Source organism: Orcinus orca, chromosome 20 (assembly GCF_937001465.1).
Source record: "Orcinus orca chromosome 20, mOrcOrc1.1, whole genome shotgun sequence".
Classification (NCBI taxonomy): Eukaryota; Metazoa; Chordata; class Mammalia; order Artiodactyla; family Delphinidae; genus Orcinus; species Orcinus orca.
The window spans coordinates 26,747,532-26,761,785 of record NC_064578.1 but is presented as its reverse complement, the minus strand read 5'-3'; the positions used below and the strand labels follow the sequence as shown (position 1 = coordinate 26,761,785).

The 14,254-nt window shown below is 42.3% G+C and overlaps 1 long non-coding RNA gene and 1 other non-coding gene across 2 annotated transcripts; both read right to left on the bottom strand.

The window, feature by feature from the left end:
- Nucleotides 1-6,193: 6,193 nt before the first annotated feature.
- On the bottom strand, nucleotides 6,194-12,232 carry LOC125962725 (uncharacterized). The gene is made up of 3 exons (XR_007474377.1): nucleotides 12,159-12,232; nucleotides 6,971-7,027; nucleotides 6,194-6,353 (listed from the first exon to the last, which is right to left on the bottom strand). It is a non-coding gene; the product is annotated as an uncharacterized LOC125962725 (long non-coding RNA).
- A 1,516-nt stretch (nucleotides 12,233-13,748) lies between these two features.
- LOC117199507 (U6 spliceosomal RNA) lies at nucleotides 13,749-13,850 on the bottom strand. The gene has a single exon (XR_004480756.1). It is a non-coding gene; the product is annotated as a U6 spliceosomal RNA (small nuclear RNA).
- Nucleotides 13,851-14,254: the final 404 nt, after the last annotated feature.

The following is a 14,254-nucleotide window of genomic DNA, read 5'->3' as shown; positions in this document are numbered from 1 at the left end:
GAGAGAGGGAACAGAGAATGACTGCTTAATGGATTTGGCAGTGATGAAGAAATTCTGGAACTAGATGGTTAACAGCCTTGTAAATCTACTGAATGCCAGTGTACACTTTAAAATGGTTAAAATGGTCATTTTTGTATTAGGTGTACTTTACCATAATAATTTTTAAAAATCCAAACTAAGGGAAGCCAGTATTTGTGAAGTCATTGGACAGGATCATATCTAACTTAAGAATTAGTCATGAACATTTAAGTGAATATTTTTGTCACATTGTATTAAGAAAAACAACAAACATTACCGGCGAGATATCACCCAACACAACCAATATTTAAGCTTATTTAATTAAAACAAGGGGTGTAGGCATTTTGCTTCTTCAACAGCAAGGTATAATAATTTTAACAAAACAAATATATGGACTTTCATTTTAACTGAAAATATGAAATGCTCTGTTGCTACATTTTAATAGATAATATGATGCATGTAAATGTGAAAGCCTTGGAGGGTCAGGGTGAGGCTGGCTTCACCTTGCTCTTTCTCTTTATTTACAGGAAAGAAAGATATAACCCTCCAGCTTTTTCAAGTCCCTAAAGATTTCTGTCTTGAACAGCATTAGGCTACATCCACAGAACTTTTTTTTCTTTTTGGGGGGCTGCGCCACACAGCATGCAGGATCTCAGTTCCCCAACCAGGGATCGAACCCATGCCCCCTGCAGTGGAAGCGTGGAGTCTTAACCACTGGACCGCCAGGGAAGGCCCCAGACTATTTCCTCATTGACTGCTGCGCAAGCCCTTCCCTCTCCCCTCGGGACTGCCTGGTTCGGCCTGTGGACAGGGGAGCAGATCATCTCCCCCAGAGGCCGTCTGATCCTCAAGCTGGTGATCACACTCAAAGAAGTGGCATCAAATTCTAGAGCATATTCAAAGCACCTACCATGTTTATGCTAAACGTCCTTTTGCTTCCATGTGAGGGAAACTCAGGTCAGTTTCTGAATGGTTAGGGACTTTTAGAAACCAGATGAGTCAAGAATACTGCACCCAGTAGTTTGTGATATTGGCACATTAGAATCACCTGGAGCCTTTTAAAAACCTCTAGACCCTGCTCCCACCCCCACACCAATTGAATCAGATGCTGGGTGTGGGACTCCAGCGAGCAGTGCTTTAATGCTGTCCAGGTGATTACAGCCTGCAGAGGAGGCTGGATGTAATGGCCTCAGAAGCTTGACAGTTAAGAAGTTTGAAACGCCTTCCAGCTGCCAGCACTGAAGCTACTCAACTTTGCTGGAATAAGCCTGTAGGAGGAATGAAAGTCCCGCTCCCAAAGGAGCCTTCAGAGGTTCTCTGCTGAAAGCTCGGGGCAAACTGAGCGGACGGAAGACACACAAGGGACAGGTGAACCATGGTTCATTCACTCACCCACCCACCTCCCTTTGCTCACTCCCTCACTCATTCACTCAACATTTCTGAGGCTCCCCTCCATGCCAGACCCTGGGCTGGGCCCTGGGGAAAGTGCACAGGAAGGAAGGCCTGGTGCCCGCCCCCAGGAAGCTCGCGGTCAGCAGCTGAGAGCAGGAAGTGCTTGGGAAGAAGCGCATCCTGTGTGTCCTGGAGCATTCAGGGGAAGGGACAGGAGGAGGAAGCACCTTTGAAGACATCTTCCTAAGGCGAGGACACCTGCTTGAGATCTGGAGCAGGACCAGGTGTGAGGTAAGTGCTGCACTCTTGAAAAATCAGCAGTGAGTACCCTGTGGATGTGGTTCTCAGCCTGGGCAGCACCCTGGAATGGCCTGGGAGCGTCTAAACATGTCCGTGTCTGGTCACACGCCAGAGGCTCTGGTTTAATTAGTCTTCGATAGGACCTGGGCATTTACATAATATATATTTTAAAATATCATTTTTTTTATTGTGGTGAAATGCACATCACATAAAATTAACCATGTTAAGGTGAACAATTAAGTGGCACTTAGTACATTCACAGTGTCTTGCAGCCACCACCTCTTGTTCCAAAACATCATCATCGCCCTAGAGTAAAAGCCGGTGTGCATTAAGCAGTCACTCCCAGTCTCCCCTTACCCCAGCCCCTGGCAACCACAAATCTACTTTCTATCTCTATAGATTTAACTAGATATTTCATTTAAAAGGATATTTCATATAAAAAGGAATCACACAAGATGAGACCTTTTGTGTCTGCCTTCTTTCACTTAGCATAATGTTTTCAAGGTCCATCCATGTTGGAGCCTGTATCAGTACTGCATTCCTTTTTAAGGCTGAATGATACTCCATGACATGGATATACCTCAATTTGTTTATTCATCATCCATCAATAGACATGTGGGTTGTTTCCACCTTTTGGTTACTATGACTAGTACAATAGTCACAGTAGTACTAGTAGTCTGTTTAACATCTGCTTTCAATTATTTTGGGTATGTACTAGACATCTATATATATTTTTAAAAGCTCCCCCAGTGATTCTAACGTGCAGCCAAGGTTGCCAACCACTGAACTGGAACAGTGGTCCCCAAACTGTGGTTCTGGCTTAATAGATTTTCGGGCCTTGGTTCTGGACAATCTAATTTAGTGGCTCGAGGAATCTCTCTCTCCATGGCCTCCTCTCTGTCTCGGTGCCTGCTTCCTTTGTGTTGGCAGGTCAGCCTACCTGTCAGCCTCAGGAGCCTGTGACAGTGTACCCCTCATCAAGCCCAGGAACAGCCCCTTCCCCTCGAGAGAGGTCCCTTACTCCCCCAGCTCAGGGTCCCCCAGTGCCCTTGTAACCTGACGTTATGAGTGCCCCCTAGGGGAGGCCAACATGTTCCTGATATCTTCCTGCCTGGGCCGGCTTTTGCTCCCCATCTCCTGTGGGTGATTCTCGGGCTCTCATATCCCTCAAGAACAAATCATGTTGAGGTGGTGCAGTGTGAATCGATCTTTAAGGCCCAACGCTCTCTAACTCTGTAAGCGCATAGTCGGGCTGTAGCTGCCTTCACCATTCACATGGCTCCACAGCACGTCCTGGTCTAAAGCATTGGTATTTCAGTTACAAACGACCACATGGTTGCCACCACGAACTTTTTATATTTGTGTGACTAAAAGGCCCATCCTGGTGATTTTCCCCCAGCGAAGAAAACTGTTCCAAAAGTGATCACTCAACCCCAGAGATAGAAAACCACGAACAATTTTCAAATGGCACTTCTTCAGTTTCAAAACAATTCAAGTTCATGAACACTAGTTATTTAGATAAACCAAAATTGTATAGATTCTGGTGCCAGTGTCAAATTCAAGGACACCGTGGTGTGACCTCTTTCAAGGGTGCAGCAGCCTCTCTCCTCACCTGAGAACTGGAAAACCAGGGAAGCATAAGGCTTGTTGGCCTCAGTACAAGGGGTCGAAGTGGCTCTAAAAAGCTGAATCAGTAAAAGGCAAAACTTTTGGAAATATTCTTGCCTCCAGAAGTCAGGGAGCAAAGCCAGTTTAATACATTTAATCTACATACAGAAATACCGATAACATTTATTTTTGCTACAGGCCAAACTCTCTCCTCAAGGTGTTAGCACATATTATCTCATTTTATCTTTACAACAACGATATGAGGTATGATTTCTTAGCCACATTTTAAAGGTGAGGCCCAGAGAGGCTACACAACTTGCCCAAGGTCACACAGCCAGTATAAGTAGTGGAGCTGGGATGCAAACCCAGATCTGTTTGACTTCAACGTGAGTGCTCTGAATTACAAATGCTTGCTTGAAAAACGCATTTCAGAAAAGGAATGACCTACTGATCTGCACAGATGCTGCCTGCGCTCAGTGATAAGAGGGACCTAAAAAGGATATTCACTGGGCATGTTCGAAAAACAGAACATGATGCGAGCTGCGAGGCTGTGCAGTCTGAGGCAAGGGACCTGGTGAACATTCTTTTTCGGTACTGGGTGTCAGCAGTGCTGGGTAAAAACTGGTCACTGCTTACCCCCCACTTATAATGAGTGTTCTAGTTATTCCTATGGACCTCAAAGCAAACGTATTTTGTGAAGAACTTATGGATTAGATCGATGTTGAAAATGTAATAATTCATAAATCAATAAAATTCCATATTTTTAGCTTCTCTTTGACAAAATGAGTTTGTAAAACATTATTCGTTTTGGGAAAAACAAATTGTTCCAGAGGCTTAGTGGATTCCAGGAGAGTTGCAACAAAAATGGGAACATTTTTTTTCCTCAACTGGGTAAGTTTTGAGCTCACATTTATTTTCACATAAACATTATATCCATCCGTTGTCCAAGAAAGGCCCGCCAGCGAACTCGTGTTCACTCCCCAAGTCGCGCTGCCAACCAATTGCCACACCCGCGCTTACGGGCGATGATCATTCCGGCCCACAGGGGGCGATCTTGCTCACAACATTATACATTCACGTTTCTCAAAAGGGCAGCCAGACGTGGCACGGAAGAAAATTAACGAGTAAAATTAACGAGTAAAAACGTTTCTATGCTGAGGATTCTTTGGCAGCGAAGCTGCTCTTTGCAAGCGTCAAGAGAAAAGTGCTCAAAAGCAAACCGGGAAACCTGGTGTCTAATCGCTCGTCTTAGAAGGATGCTTTAAAAAGAAAAATAAAAGGGAGGGAGGGAGGGAGGGAGGAAGGAAGGAAGGAAGGAAGGAAGCAAGCTGCCTACTTTTGTCAACTTATTGAAAGTGTTAAAACTGTAATTAAATTTTGGTGTTTTCTTTTTCTTCATTGGTGTCAGGTGGCTTTTTCATTTGCCTCATTTTCCAAGGCTGCTTAGCACCTGGACTTTGTTTTAAACGAACTCAAAGCAGAGGCTGACCAGGCTGACTGGCGCTGCAGGAAAGTGTCTGCAGCCCTGGGTGGCAGCGGTTAGAGTGCTATTTCTGCAGCAAAAGAAACTTAGGGGGCTTCCCTGCTGGCGCAGTGGTTAAGAATCCGCCTGCCAATGCAGGAGACACGGGTTCGAGCCCTGGTCCGGGAAGATCCCATGTGCGGCAGAACAGCTAAGTCTGTGCACCACAACTACTGAGCCTGCACTCTAGAGCTCATGAACCATAGCTACTGAGCCCGTGTGCCACAACTACTGAAGCCTGCGTGCCTAGAGCCCGTGCTCCACAACAAGAGAAGCCACCGCAATGAGAAGACTGCACACCACAACGAAGAGTAGCTCCCGCTCACCGCAACCAGAGAAAAGCCCGTGTGCAGCAACAAAGACCCAACGCAGCCAAAAATAAAATAAATTTTAAAAAAAGAAACTTGGGGTTCCATTTGCTCCTCAGTTTTCCTTGCAGCATCTTAGGGACACGCCATGAACCAGGAAGCTGAGAAGAGACCTCTTCATGGGAGCGCCTGTTTTTGAGTTGGAGATAAAAGGTAAGACTCCATTTGATGAAATTCCCTGTTGCTGTCAAAACAAACCAACCAACAAAACACCCTCAAAACCCACCATTTCCCAAAGGCCCAGGGGTGTCAAGTGGCATGGGGAGACAGCTGGGGATTACATTCTGACTCTCTTGACTCAATAAATAAATGAGGTTGGCAAAGACAAAACCCCCTACAGAAATGATGTTTAAACTCTGTTATGGTCAGTTTGAACAGATTCTCAAAAATCAGTGTTTATATGCTTGAATTGTAAATGAAAGTTCAAGAAACTCAAGCTTCAGAAAGCTATAATCAAAATTATTTTTTTAAAGATGACTAATACATAATCCCTTTGGATTTGCACAAGTTAGAAGTATTCTAAACTCTTTTGTTTGGGAAGATGGAAATGGGCATCCCTGCATAGAGCACAGAGGAGATTTTCCAGGAGCACACCTGAAAATGGGATTGTATAACATCCATGAGGTTAGGGGCAAGAGGAAACTCGTGGATGGAGGGTCTGCTTGTCTCATTCAGACCTCTCTCCTGGGAGAGAGTCTGTTCTCACCTGGCTGGCAGGGTGGGGCAACTCCCCACTGCTGGGGGCCTCCTCCTCTCCTGCCCTGTCTTCCTCAGTCATTGATTGAGCTCCATGTTGTTGCCTCAAGGAAATCCACAGTCAAACTCTTCGTTCTATCCCTGATGATAGACAAATAGACAAATGGTGAAGGACCATGATGGGTAATGCTGGAGTTGGAAAGGACAGAACTCAGATTGCCAGCTCCCTCAATTTACAGAAGCGGGAGTTGGCGACTTGCCTGAGTCACCTTGGGTAGCACAGCTGGTCTAGAGGCAGCAGATCTGATGTTCGGTTAGGAGTTTTTTCCATTGCATCCCAAATGACTCAGACCAACTCCGTGGGACTGTGCACATCGGAAATTGCCTTGGAATGTCTCATGACCAAGTCCCTAGAGAGTTCTCTTTTGGCCACGGATAGAACTTAGTTCCTATGATGTGAAAACCAAAGGAATGGTGAGTTTTCAGAAGATTCTGGTTTTTTTTTTTTTTTTTTATTAAAAGAGCTTTTAAAAAAATAAATTCTGGACTTCCATGGTGGCGCAGTGGTTAACAATCTGCCTGCCAATGCAGGGGACACGGGTTGGATCCCTGGTCTGGAAAGATCCCACATGCCGCGGAGCAACTAAGCCTGTGCGCCACAGCTACTGAGCCCACATGCCGCAACTACTGAAGCCCACGCACCTAGAGCCTGTACTCCACAAGGAAAAGTAGCCCCCACTCACCACAACTAGAGAAAGCCCACACGCAGCAACGAAGACCCAACACAGCCATAACTAAATAAATAAATGAAATAAAAATAAATTCTGCAATCCCCTCTTTTATTCAAAGTTGGTGTTTAATAAGTATTTTTTGCTTGATTGAATAGAGATGGTTCCAAAGTGAAGATGTCAATTCATAAATTCACAGCAATGTCAAGATTTTCAAACTTCTCATTTTTAGGCCTTTTTTCCCCCTTAGACCAGGCTTCCTGAAATATTTTTCTTCTCTCTTAAATTTTATAAGCAATTGCCAAGCGTCTTTTAAAATTACCATTTTACATTCCTACCAGCAATCCAGTTTCTTTGCATTTTCTCCAGCATTGGGTGTTGTCATTATTTTTTTCCTGCAAATAGAAAGAATTTTATTCCTTCCTTTCCATGCTGTATGTCTTGTGTTTCCTTTTATTTATTTATTTGCCTGTTGCAGTGGGTTTTTTTTTTTCCACTTAAGAATGTAACTGTCTGAATTTGTATGGAAACACAAAAGACCTCGAATAGCCAAAGGAATACTGAGAAAGAAAAACGGAGCTGGAGGAATCAGGCTCCCTGACTTCAGACTATATTACCAAGCTACAGTAATCAAGACAGTATGGTACTGGCACAAAAACAGAAATATAAATCAATGGAACAGGATAGAAAGCCCAGAGATAAACCCACGTACATATGGTCACCTTATCTTTGATAAAGGAGGCAAGAATATACAATGGAGAAAAGACAGTGTCTTCAATAAGTGGTGCTGGGAAAACTGGACAACTACATGTAAAAGAATGAAATTAGAACCCTTCCTAACACCATACACAAAAATAAACTCAAAATGGATTAAAGACCTAAATGTAAGCCCAGACACTATAAAACCCTTAGAGGAAAACATAGGCAAAACACTCTATGACATAAATCACAGCAAGATCTTTTCTGACCCACCTCCTAGAGAAATGGAAATAAAAACAAAAATAAACAAATGGGACCTAATGAAATTTAAAAGCTTTTGCACAGCAAAGGAAACCATAAACAAGACAAAAAGACAACCCTCAGAATGGGAGAAAATATTTGCAAATGAAGCAACTGACAAAGGATTAATCTCTAAAATTTACAAGCAGTTCATGCAGCTCAATATCAAAAAATCAAACAACCGAATCCAAAAATGGCCAGAAGACCTAAACAGACATTTCTCCAAAGAAGATATACAGACTGCCAACAAACCCATGAAAGGATGCTTAACATCACTAATCATTAGAGAAATGCAAATCAAAACTACAGTGAGGTATCACCTCACACCAGTCAGAATGGCCATCATTAAAAAATCTACAAACAATAAATGCTGGAGACGGTGTGGAGAAAAGGGAACCCTCTCGCACTGTTGGTGGGAATGTAAATTGATACAACCACTATGGAAAACAGTATGGAGGTTCCTTAAAAAGCTAAAATTAGAACTACCATATGACTCAGCAATCCCACTACTGGGGGGGTGTATACCCTGAGAAAACCATAATTCAGAAAGAGTCATGTACCACAATGTTCATTGCAGCTCTATTTACAATAGCCAGAACATGGAAGCAACCTAAGTGTCCATCAGCAGATGAATGGATAAAGAAGATGTGGTACATATATGCAATGGAATATCACTCAGCCATAAAAAGGAACGAAATTGAGTTATTTGTAGAGAGATAGATGGACCTAGAGTCTGTCATACAGAGTGAAGTAAGTCAGAAAGAGAAAAACAACTACTGTATGCTAACACATATATATGGAATCTAAAAAAAAAAAAAAAGGTTCTGAAGAACGTAGGGGCAGGACAGGAATAAAGACGCAGATGTAGAGAATGGACTTGAGGACACGGGGAGGGGAAAGGGTAAGCTGGGACGAAGTGAGAGAGTGGCATGGACATATATACACTACCAAATGTAAAACTGATAGCTAGTGGGAAGCAGCCGCATAGCACAGGGAGATCAACTCGGTGCTTTGTGACCACCTAGAGAGGTGGGATGGGGAGGGTGGGAGGGAGATACAAGAGGGAGGGGCTATGGGGATATATGTATATGTATAGCTGATTCACTTTGTTATACAGCAGAAGCTAACACACCATTGTAGAGCAATTATACTCCAATAAAGATGTTGAAAAAAAAAGAATGTAAGCTTCTGATCATAAGATTTTCAAATGAAGATCTTTTCCTCTTTTTCATGTTTCTTTTTAAGGGTGAAAAAATTGGTGTCAAAATCACGAGATTCTGCAATCTGTTTAGCATCAGTGACAGATGTTTGATAAACATAATCACTGGTTTTCCTCAAACAATTTAATTCCTTTGATGCTGTCAAGAGCATTATGCACACTGAATTTGATGCAGGCATCATTTGGCTTGTATCATTAATTTTACTTAATCTTTCACCTAAAATTAATACTGAGTAAATCAGAGTTTAAAGTTGATGTTTTCAGATGTGTACCTTTGACTTGCATTCTTTATCAATTATCTTTATCAATAAAATCAACAGTTTTTTTAAAAAAGAATATAACTCGGATATCAGATCAGATCAGTAATATGAATCAGCCTCTTTTCTTTTTTTAAAAAAATATATTTATCTATTTATTTTTGGCTGTGTTGGGTCTCCGTTGCTGCACGCAGGCTTTCTCTAGTTGCAGCAAGCAGGGGCTACTCTTCTTTGCTGTGCGTGGACTTCTCATTGCGGTGGCTTCTCTTGTTGCAGAGCACAGGCTCTGCGTGCATGGGCTTCAGTAGTTGCAGCATGCGGGCTCAGTAGTTGTGGCTCATGGGCTTTAGATCGCACGCTCAGTAGTTGTGGTGCACTGCCTTAGTTGCTCTGCAGCATGTGGGATCTTCCCAGATTAGGGCTGGAACTGGTGTTCCCTGCATTGGCAGGCAGATTCTCAACCACTGTGCCTCCAGGGAAGTCCAGCCTCCTTCGTTTTAATGGGTTTGTAGTGTTCCATAGTAAAATGGCCTTGTTTTACCAGCATCCTATTGATAGGCCTTTAGTTGATTCTAATCTTTTGCTCTGAGGAACAATGCTTCAGTGAATGTCCTTGTATGTATCTTTTCACACATGTGTAGGATATTATAGAAAAATTCTAGAAATAGAATTACTACATAAAAAATATGTTCACTTTATATTTTGATAGTAGCTGAATTGCCCTCCAAAGAGGTCAAACCAATATATAGTCCTGTCTAACACAGTGTCTTCTCAATTTTTTAAAATCTTTGCCAATCTGATAAGTGAAAAAAAGGGTATCTTTTTGTTACAGTTGCTGGTTTTAAGATGAGGAGTTTAAACTTTGCTTAAAATGAAATCAAATTTATAAAACTAAAAAGTGACTCTCTAAAAATTAGAAAAGTATTGCATTATCTTTTCATATATCAAAGTTAGATAATATCACTATTTTTTATTCAATCTGGGTCTCCAGGCTGTATTTTGAAAACAATACACGGGGACTTCTCTGGTGGCGCAGTGGTTAAGAATCCGCCTGCCAGTGCAGGGGACATGGGTTCAAGCCCTGGTCCGGGAAGATCCCACATGACGCGGAGCAACTAAGCCCATGCACCGCAACTACTGAGCCTGCACTCCAGAGCCCGTGAGCCACAACTACGGAGCCCACGTGCCACAACTACTGAAGCCCGCACACCTAGAGCCTGTGCTCCACAACAAGAGAAGCCACCACAGTGAGAAACCCACGCACCGCGACGAAGACTAGCCCCTGCTCGCAGGAACTAGAGAAAGCCCGCGTGCAGTGACGAAGACCCAACGCGGCCAAAAATAAATAAATTTATTATAAATAAATAAGTAAGAACAATATAGGGCTCATGACACATTTCGTTCACGTATATTGAGGGAGATTTAGTTGAGGCACTTTAGCAAACTCACCAAATACTGGTTTATGTCAGTGAATGAAACTATTGCCTTCAAAGAGCTTGTGGTCTAGCAGAGGAGTCCAAAGAATTTCTGTGTAATACAGTATTAGTATAACTGTCTAGAGTGGATGCTACTGTATAGGACAGATGGAAAAAAGGAATTTAGCTGAATCTGGAGGTTAGAGAAGGCTTTGTGGAGGAGAGAACTTCTGATCTGAGAAGTAAAGGAGGAGTAGAGACTAGCCAGGCGAAGACAGGTGGAAAAGGCAGTGCAAAGCAGAGGGAACAGCATGGCAAAGACATTGAGGCATGAGTGAACTTGAAGAGTGAGGAGCATACCAGAAACCCAGCATTTCTAGAGAGACAGGCAGAGGACACAGGAAATTGCTCAAAGTTAGCACACCCTTATAATCAGCACCCAGATCAAGAAAGAGAACGTTACCAACATCCTGGACCCTTGTGTCCCCTTCCAGTCACTACACCTCCAAGGGTAACTATCCTGACTTCTACTGCTGTAGATTTGTGTTATCTTTATTAAAATGTTCGAATCGATCTTTATGAAAGCAATGGAATCATATAGTGTGTACTCTTTGGTGTCTGTCTTCTTTTACTTAGCACGTTTGTGTGATTTGTCCACAGTATCATGTGTGGTTGTGGTTTCTTCATTCTTGTGGGTGTATAGCATTCCAGTTTATGAGTGTATATTTATCTACTCATTCTCCTGTTGATGTATATTTGGGTAGTTTTCAGTTTGAGACCTCTATCAATAGTGTTTGTACATATCTCTTGATGAACATGAATATGGATTTCTTTTGGGAGAGGCGTTGCTGAATCATAGGGTAGATATACGTGGGCTTTAGTAGATACTGCCAACAGTGTTCCAAAATGGTTGTACCATTTATGCTTCCACCAGTGGTCTATGAAGGAATTCCACTTGCTTCACAGTCTTGCCAACACTTTCTGTCCTTTTCATTTTAGCCGTTCTGGTGGGTGGTATTGCATTTTGGTTTTAATTTGCATTTCCTTGATGACTAATGAAGTTGGGAACGTTTTCATAATTTTCCCTGATCCTTTTTTCCCCTCAACTCTTTATTACAAAAATGTACACATTCAGAAAAGTTAAAAGAATTGTATAATGGACACTCATATACCTAGTACCCAGATTCAAACAATTGTAACCTTTTGCTATATTTACTTTGTGTGCACATGTGTGTGTGAGATCGTTTTGCTGATCCATTGTAAAGTAAGTTGTGATCACAATGACACTTGCTCTATAATTACTTCAGGAAGTATCTCCTAGAAATAGACATTTTTCTCTACAACCATAATACTATGTTCATATCTAACAAAATTTACAATAATTTCCTGAAAATTATCTACTAGTCTGTGTTCAAGTCTCTCTACTTGTCCCCAAAGTATTTGTCATCTAGTTTTTTGAACCAGGAGCCAATCAAGGCTGACTTACTGTATTTGGTTGCCATAGCCCTTTAAACTGACACACCATCTTCCCCCACCCCCATGACACTGACTTTTTGAAGAGCCAAATTATGCCCTGGTTGTCTATATAAAGAACATTTTAACTTCAGTGGCTTAAAACAACTATCTTATATCTCACAATTTTGTGGACCACAAATTCAAGTGATTCTTTGTTTCACATGACGTTGAAAAAAGTCAGTGGTGATATTCAGTTGGCAGATGGACTGGCTGAAGCATCCAAGATGGCTTTGCTCTCATGTCTGACACCTTGGTTGTGATGGCTGAAAGGCTGGCTCAGCCAGGAATGCCCACCAGGGCATATCCATGTAGCTTCTCTAGCATGGTGGCCTCAGAGTAGTCAGTTTTCTTATATAATGGCTCATGGCCCTGAGAATGAATGTTTTGGTGAATAGGACTTGCATTCCTTTTATGACCTAGCCTCAGAAGTCACACTGCATCCCTTCCATCATACACTATTGTTTGAAGTAGTCACAAAGCCCACCCAGTTTCAGAGAACTTGAAGCTATGTTTTAAAAACTGCCGTGGTCTGCATTCTGGCCACAAATTACAGATCTTCCTCAATTGATGATGAGGGTACATCCTGATAAACCATCATAAAGTGAAAATATCACAAGTTTAAGATGCATTAAATACACCGAACCTACCCAACATCATAGCTTACCCTTGCCTGCCTTAAACATGCTCAGGACACTTAACGTTAGCCTACAGTTGGACACAATGGTCTAACACAAAGCCTATTTTATAACAAAGTGTTGAATGTCTCATGTAATTTATTGAATACTGTACTGAAAGTGAAAAACAGAGTGGTTGTCTGGGTACAGGGTGTTTGTAAGTGTACTGATGGTTTACCCTCATGACCACCTGGCTGATCAGAGCCGCGGGCTTGCTGCCACTGGCCAGCATCACGAGAGAGTATCGTACCACATACCACCAGCCCAGGAGAAGGTCAAAATTCGAAATTTGAAGTGTGGTTTCTGTTGAATGCTTATCACTTTTGCACCATTGTAAAGCTGAAAAGTTGTAAGTAGAACCATCACAAGTTGAAGACCGTCTGCATTCGCCTTTCTCTCACATGCAAAATACACACACCATTTCCAAGAGTCCTCCAAAGTCTCATGACATCAGAATCAGGCTGATGTCTTTTTTTTTGTCTTGAGTTCCCTGTGATGCTGCTATCAGACCACTCCCTTAGAAGTCTTAGAAGCATTACTGTCTAGCTGAGAGGAGCAGTGAGGCAGGCCCTTGATTCTTAGAGAGATTTTTGTATACCCGAGAGGGTTGTGACGCATCATGTTAAGCCATTCTGAGGTCAGAAACTTCTGTCTTACAGTCAACACACCAGATTCCCTGAGACAGTATTTTACTAGGTGCCCTCTTAGGAAGCTCCACGTTCTGATTTCTTCTACTTGTTTCTTCTTGGTGTCGTTTAACGTTTTCTTAAAACCCCCTCACTCACTCCCACATTTCTTATAGAGTTGAGTCAAGAGGCTTGATTGGAATCAGGTTAACTATTTTGGCAAGAATTCTTCATAGGTGATTCAGCATACATTATACTGCCTGACATCTATAGACACATAATATCAAGTTTTCCCGTCATTGATATGTTAGGTTGGATCACTTCTTTTGGGTGGTGACCATCAGATCCTTGCATTGTAAAAGTACACTTTCTTCTTTGTGATTAGCATGTAATCTGTGGGGCGATACTATCAAAAATACGGAATGCTTTACAAGTTCACATCATCCTTGAGCCAGGGGCCATGCTAATTTTTCTGACATTCTTCCAGTTTTACCCTGTGCTATGGAAGCAAGCCCTGACCTGGCTCTCATGTGTACAGATATCCCGTCTCTTGCCCCAGCACCTCCTCCTGCTCTAGGTGTCTGTTGGCTGAGCTTAGAATATCCCTGAACTGTTCTAGTTTCCTAGGTAGTAGTTTTGTTTTTGGTTTTTTTTTCTATCCATGTTTAAGCTGTGTTTTTCTTTGCTCGAGTTTTTCTGTCAATCTGATCCCACCTGCTTTCTATCTTACAGGAATTCATGAATAATCTGCTCTTCTGGTGGCACTCTTTATTGCTTTCCTGTGTTTTTATGGGTTTCACGTATAGACAAAAATACCTACAGAGAGACAGAAGGTTTCGTTTCAGGACATGTGAGGCAGGAAGTAGGAAGTGCGGTGTGTGTGGTTGTGTTCAATCAGATATCTCTAGCTAATCTTT